Source organism: Drosophila sechellia, chromosome 3R (assembly GCF_004382195.2).
Source record: "Drosophila sechellia strain sech25 chromosome 3R, ASM438219v1, whole genome shotgun sequence".
NCBI lineage: Eukaryota > Metazoa > Arthropoda > Insecta > Diptera > Drosophilidae > Drosophila > Drosophila sechellia.
Window position 1 is genome coordinate 28,191,391 of NC_045952.1, and position 7,630 is coordinate 28,199,020.

Below are 7,630 nucleotides of genomic sequence, written 5' to 3' on the forward strand. Positions count from 1 at the left end.
AATTGCGATGAGCCAATATTGGTCCGCGACAGTGGACAAGCCTCCAAGGCAAACAAAGAGCGATCGGTGGGTGATTGGATCGGATGGGATGGGGGCAAGAGTGCTCACACTGGGCCTTCCATAGAAAGGAAAACCGCAGGCGCAAAACCGCGATAAGGGGCTGACTATAGCCCGTGGTCTAACTGACTATATGGACTGCGTCCGATGAGCCGAGTGCGGTGCGTGCCCGCGTTGATAATTGCGCTGGGGAGTCCAGACCGCAGACAAGACGATACGGATGAGTCACCCACCAGTGGGCCAGTGGGCATGGCGGCCCGTGGCCACCAGAAGCCCAAGTGTACCGCAAGTTCGGCACGAGCGCCGCGAAGATCAGCGATGTCGGCTTGGCCATTAAAAGGCTAACTCTATAGGGAAATTCCTTGCTAATTTTATAACATACGTAAGTTAGGCATTTTGACTCACATCCGCCTGTTTTACTCACGAGTAATATAAAACTAGTTAAGGGATTTGATTAAATTCCGCTCATATCTGCAACGCTTAAAATTATTTTTTTATTTTGTATTTTTTTTAAGTTTCCACGTCTAGTTAAAATGACGACAGCACTGTCGACGAAATGGCAATGTCTGTAAACAAATAAGTAAATAAATTTACAACTGGCGGCTGCATGCAACAGTTTGTTGTCGATGAATGAAAACGTGCTGCCAGGGTTGGTGGACCAAGGGGATGGGGGGAGACACTCGTGGACACTTGGAGCCACGGGAAACTGGTTTTGGCCACATGCACAAGACACAATGTAAATGGCAGCGAATTGGCGCACAATTCGAGGCTTGCCGCACACGTGTTGATTTCGATGGCGATGCCAGCTGACAAGCCACCCACCACCCGCACACCTGGCACCCCCTCAAACGGAGCCCCTTGTCCTGCCCCAAGCCCCCACCCTCACCCCCGCCTCGTCACCTCCGAAAGTGGGTCAATTACAGGCTGCCATTGTCGCGCTTGCCGCATGCACAGGAAAAAATTAAGGAGCGAGTTAAACTTGAAACACAATTAAATATTTTTACGTTTTTACTTAATTCACTCATTCAGTTAGTAGACTAGACTGTAGTATAGTATAAATTGAAGTGCCATCAACTTATGTCATCATCATATTTAAAAGCCATAAAGTTTTCTCTGTGCACGCATGTGTTCGTCGTCGCAGCGAACTCTAAACTTGCGAAATAATAAATTCAATTTCACAAAATGGGGCAAATATCGAATCCAAAAACGGCCAAGACCAAGCGGCGGCCACAAGCGTCTAAGTTAATTGTGAAATTCTAGTTGCCTGTATCGCTAGCCAAGCCAAGCAGGGCTAATAAATAGTAAGTCGCTTCCGACTTTATGATGGTTAAATTGCTCATACATACTAACTAGAAAATATGTATCTATGTACATATGCGCATCTGCATATGTATGTAGTTACCAAAGCTACCATGGATGCCATTGTCTCGTCCGTAATGCAGAAGGTCACCTGATTAGCGACACGTACGCCATTCGCTAGAGATTAGGATGCACTAACTCAGCCGCACTCCTAACGGTTTTTATGGCCCTGATAAGACTTTTCTTTCCGGGTTGCTTTTCTAGGAAACTACTTTGAAAGAAAGTCCATGATCTTGTGATCTATATCTATATCTGTTCTGTTTCAAGGTGCAAATGTAATAGTATATATATCTTCTAATCTATTATGTTAGCTAGACTCTTTGGCATATATGTATGTACAGATACTCGTATGTAGTAACTTGCTGTCCAACCAATCCCCTATTTCGAACTGAGGCGCCTTCCAGCTTTTTGGAGGCTCTTTGGTCTGTCTGCCTGGTTTTTGGGATCGGTCGGTTCTTCTGGGGCTGCTCTTTTTGGGGTCTGGATGATGATGATCCGTCCGTCCGCAAGTAATGCCGTCCGTACCGCCGGCAAGATCCCCAACCCCATCCCGATTCCGATTGTGATCTCCATGTGCGACGATGTTGGCGGCGGCGGCGTTGGCGATTAATTACCCTCGAAACGGCTTTGCTGATTTCAGCTTTACGAGCCTTTTTAATTTTTTTTTCCGCTGGTTGCCGTCTTTTCTTCGCCTGACAAGTTGAAATATGCGTCGGACACTTTCGAGCGAGGGGCATAAAAATACCAGAACCAATCTGAACTTTTTGTTTTCTCTGTTTCTGTTCAGTTTCTGTTTCTGATTCTGGCTTGGATTTGTTTTTGGGCAGGCTTTTTGGTTTTATGGTTGTTTTGGCAAGGCATTAAGCCATTTGTGCTTCGCTTTGTTCGCCCGACCGCCAATGGGTTAAGGGATCTCGATTCTAGAGCGCGGCCACCGCGTGGAATACTCAATATTTATAGACCTAGGTCCGGTAGTCGAACAAAGAGAGAGGGAGAGAGCGAGAGTGAGAGAGAGAGCGCGGAGTTACACTAGCTTACAGGAAATGCACCTGCTTACTTTAAAAAATGAAGTTTTAGACAACATGCTGTTTACTCTGAATACTTCAGTGCATACTCATATCTAAATTCCCATTAAACTTTATCCAAAATTGGAAAGAAGCCAGCAATTCTTCGAAGAATCGTTATAGTATATAAAAAGCCGTTAATACTAAGAATAACATCTAATCTAACGACGGATTTCCGTCAAGTTAAAATTTGCTTAAAGTTATTATTCCACTTATTACTAAAAACATTTAGTTTTATGGAATTGTGTTGCAGTTGCTATCAGATAAAGTGCAGTTTAAAATCACGTTGAATCCGAAAACAAAGCGATCTTGTGTAGGCTAGTGCTATAAACCTATCGCTGTTCTCTAAATTGGAATAAAAAACAGGAGACTTGTTTCTTCACTGGGATGAGTCATGTGGACGTCAATACCGCACGATATCGGGGAACTCGAGCAATGGGGTGAAAAATCCGAAGGCGTCACTGGCTTAAGGAGACCACTGATAAGGATTCGGACTGCGACACGTCATGGCTGGCCTGGAAAATGGGGGAAGTGGCAATCAAATTTGGGAAATTAAAGGGTATGGGGATGGGGACATAACCCGCGTCGGGTTCAACGAACAGATGGCTTGGGGCCACACCTGTTGCCAAAACTACAATAAAAATACAAAAGGCTGTGGCGCAATAAATAAGCAGCAGCAGCAGCAGCAACAAAGCGGCCAGAACGGAGAAATCACGCTACGATCATAAAGGCGAAACGTGCTAATAAAAGCAACAACAACAGAGCGCAAGTCGCGCTTCCCAGCGGTAGGAAAAGCCCTAGGAGCTCCTCCAGTTGATGAACCAGATGCGCAGATTCGGACGCAGAATGAGGCCAAGGCAAGCAACGGCCACGACCACCGATGCACCGCCAGAAATCGGATTGCTGAACTCTGAGTGCTAGTTAATGTCAAGAATTTCTCAACAGTAACTTAAAGATTACGCTACTATCGTACCGATTATTATATTATATTTTTATTTTTAAATGTAACATTTTTTACTCATGAATGATCTGATTTAATGGGCTGAGCTTGGCCAATCCTATAGTTGGAGTTTTTGTTTTTGCTGTATCCTCAAGATTTGATATCATGACTAACTTAATGCGTACTTACTGCGCTTTTCAACTTTTGACTTGATTACCAGAAATAATTATGAATAATATCAGTTACTCACCCACATAAAATATATTTTTGCTTAAAATATATTGCTTAAATGTTCAACAGGAAATGGAGTTTGGGTCCGGCCATATGGTGCTCGTTTTTCAAATATATCCCAGCTGCATTTTAAATTTACAAACTAGGTGGAATTTTTTCTCTGTGTTTTTATGTTCAGCGAAGTCGTGCGACTTGAAACGCCCACGGCATCTGCAGAAGAACGGCTTCTGTTCTTCGGCGCCCGAATTCTTCTGCGCATTCTTCTCGCATTTCTTGGGTTGCTCTTCTGTTTTGGCTCCCAATATTCGCAATATTCGCGAAGGAGAGCAACTCAACCAATAACCAAACAAAAGGAGCAGGAAACTGGCTGTTTAATTGAGTGGCGCACACAAACGCATTCGCAGTGCAATTAAAGGTGTACGCACTGTACGTGTTTCGAGTTCACTGTACCCGTTACCTTTCGCGCGTATTATTAACTCAAATATACGCGAAATATAACAACAAGAATCACTCGTACATCAAAAATGACTTAAAGCCCCGCCACACGTCAATGGAATAAATGCGTTCGGTGGACTGGAAGAAATAATTCATAATTTGAAATTACAATAAAATTTAACAAATTTAGCAAATATTTTTCCAAATAGTGATGCCATAGTACAATAGTATTTTGGCATAAATCATGAATCATTTGCACATCTATCGGCTCAATACTGGAATATTTTGCCAATCTGCACCCGATCTCTGTGTTTTTTTGCAGTGTAATTGCACATATGCGCTGCGGTATTTACTTGTGCGTAAGTATTTGCGGCGATGGGACGACCGCTCCCTCGCAAAAAACGGAATAAAAACAATTTGTATCCTCGCGCTGCTCGCTCCATAAACAATGGAGAATGTTGCATCCGCCTTTGTTTTTGTTGCCAGCTTGTTGTTGGCGTTATAAAAGTGTCATTAACATGTCAACGGGTCGCCAAAGTTCGCCCAGTGTTTGCGGTGGGTGGTTGGTAGGTTGTTTGAGGGTGGGGTGGGGTGCGGTCGGTTATCCGCAAAACGAGCATGCAACTCGATTCCAAATGTTTGCGAACGACCACCAATTGTTTTGAGGGGCTGTGCTTATGCAAATGCCGCGTTTTTATTAATTTTAATCAGGAGGGAAATAAAACTCTTAAGCTCGCTGATGCAGAGCAAGAAACATTGGCGAACAAAAGATTTTTTTTAACCAATAGTCTAAAACAAAAAAAAGGTTTGTTTCAAATCCGTAGGAATGTTTTAATCATATTCTTATCTTTAAAATTCTTATCATGAGTCATTGAACGTATGACGAATTTAACTAAGTTTAATCATTTACAAAAAAATAATTTGTTTTTTAGTATTTGCTTATTTGCCCTAATTTATTTGCGGTGTACCCTTTCTCCCTTTTGTTGTCAAGCGCAAAAGTTAAACGGTAACCGGCCCAAAGTTCATTCCGCTCTCCCGCTCTCCGCCCACCCACTCCTACTCGGCCACCCCCACCCTCTCGTCTATTCCTCTCACACTCTCTCTCTCTCTCACTCTTGCCAAAAACAACTTCCAACAGCAAGGAATAACAACAACAAGAAGAACAAGAACCACAGTGACAGAAACAGCGGGCAACAACAAAAACTATGTGACGCCAGAGCAGAAAAGTCAATGATCGCCTGGCGCTGGCTGGTTGTTGTTGTTGTTGTTGCTGTTGTCATAATTAAACCCGACAAATAAAATTTGAAGAAAAAAAGTGGCCGACGCCGTCGCCAGGCTGAAATACAACAATACAACAATGAGACAACAATAAATTCTTCAATTAACATTCGCACAGGTAAAAGAGAGATAGAGAGAGAGAGAGAGAGCGAGCCAGCGCGCAGAGAGCGTGACAAACCGAACTGTTAGTGCACGTGTGTGCATGTCCGCATGTATGTGTGTGCCAGGATCATTTGCATTTTCGCAAGGTGTCGCATAAAGGCAACAGTAACAACAACAACAGAAAAACAAGAACAAATTTCGCTGCTGCAAAAAAGTGGGCACGTCGTGCATATTTTTGTGATCCCCTTTGTGGTTGTTGTTCTCGTTGCTGTTGTTGTTGCATAGATTAAAAATCAGCAAAACAAAATTTTGAACATTGGTGAGGGGGGGTTGAGATAGAGATATTTTGATAGCCAGTGCTGAGCGCTTCAGCTATTTTAAGGCTGAATATAACTTTATTTCTTATATAATTTCGGTGCCCAATATGGGCACCTTATCACCTTATACATTCTTGTGCTTAAGATTATGATTAAGTTTTCAGTTTTATTTAACATGGGTTTCAAATTCGTTTTCGAGCCAGCGATTCGAAATCTATGATAAGGCGCTTGGTAGTATGCAATAGGTTTTCTATATCTATTAAGCTTTTTTGTAGAACTAGTTCAAGAATTTACATTGGGTAAGCAAGTAACTAACTCTTATCTTATAATTCAGATAAAAGAGCGACTAAGAAAAGTTATTTATATAAGCAGACATGCATACAAAATGAAACAGTAGTAGTACAGCTACTTAATACTAAAATTATCCTAAACACCGTTTATCTGCATATTTGCCTAAGAATAAATGTAACCGTAAATATATTTTCAAACAAGTCAGCCTGGCGATAATAAATCTAAATATTTCCCACAAAAAAGCTAAATAAATAGTGTGCGTTTCCAATTATGATTGAAAAAGTCTGCATCTCTTGACCTGTTTGTTTTGCTCCTGAAAGGCTACCGCCTTCCGATCGCACTTGTTGTTTTCTTCCATGCCCCGCGGATGATGTTGTTGTGTGCGGTGCTGCTGCTGCTGCTGCTGCGGCTGTTCTACATACTGTTATTGTAGTTGGAGCCACCGCCGCGTGCCAGCGGGGATTAGTCATAGTTGTGCGACGTCGACGGCGACGGCGACAGTCCGCAGTTCGCAGTGATCTATGGACGAGCGAACGGAGCGGATCGCCTAGTTCAGCCAATTGGCCGTAAATCGCATTAGAGGGTACGATAGGTGTCGGTAGGCAGAGGTGTTGGCGAAAATCAAACACTGGACCACCCCGCGCACATGCGATTAGTCACAAAAAAAGAAGAAGAACGCAGGGAGAAAAGAGCGAAAGAGCCAAAATAAAACGCGCCTCGTAATAATTTGTTTCTTCGGCTCGTGTGTTATATTTTGTTTTTATTGTTTGGGTTTTCGCATTTAGTAGCCTTTCAGCGCAGTTTTTACCTGGTTTCGCGGAGCAGCGAGTAAAATATTGAAAGCCCCCAAAAACGAACGCGAAAAACGAAAACACAGTGATCGCGATTGCACTTCGGCTCGCGTCGGCCGCCTTCGGCTGTGCGCCTGTGTGCGTGCGTCTGTGTGTGAGCGCCTTTGAGCGCAGGTTTATCAAATTTTCATTTTGAGTTTTAATACACTTTCTGCCGCGCTGCCGTGTGGACGTCTTGCCTCCCCAGTCAGTAGGTTTGGTCCTGGCTCTGAAAACCAAATAATTCGAATTGAACAACGCGAGTTGCGAGTTGGTGAATGCGAACGTGCTGTGAAATATTTAATTCGAAAAATAACAAAAGCAACTGGATGTCTGGCTAGCGAAAAAATAGCACTTACGTTTGTACATATGTGTGTCTAAAAAGAACATGCAGTGTCTGGTTTTTTCGATTCCGTCGCCTGTTTATGGCTAAATCACGTAATTTAATCCGTGTTTGTTTGCCCGATTCGGTGTTTGTTTACGCCTCGTTTACCGTTACCCGGCCACTTGTCCCGCACGTGCTGATCGGCAATCGCATATCGAAAATTGCCAATCTATCGGCGGACAATCGATCGCGAACCTAATAAAGCGCATTTCAAAAATATGCAAAGTGATGTAGCGGTTGAGTCATCAGCGTGAAATTGCCAGGAACTCAGTCGCAAGCAGCAAAACTTTCTGTGTAAATATCTGTGGAGATTTCGGGAGCTGAAACCAAAAGTCACTAGA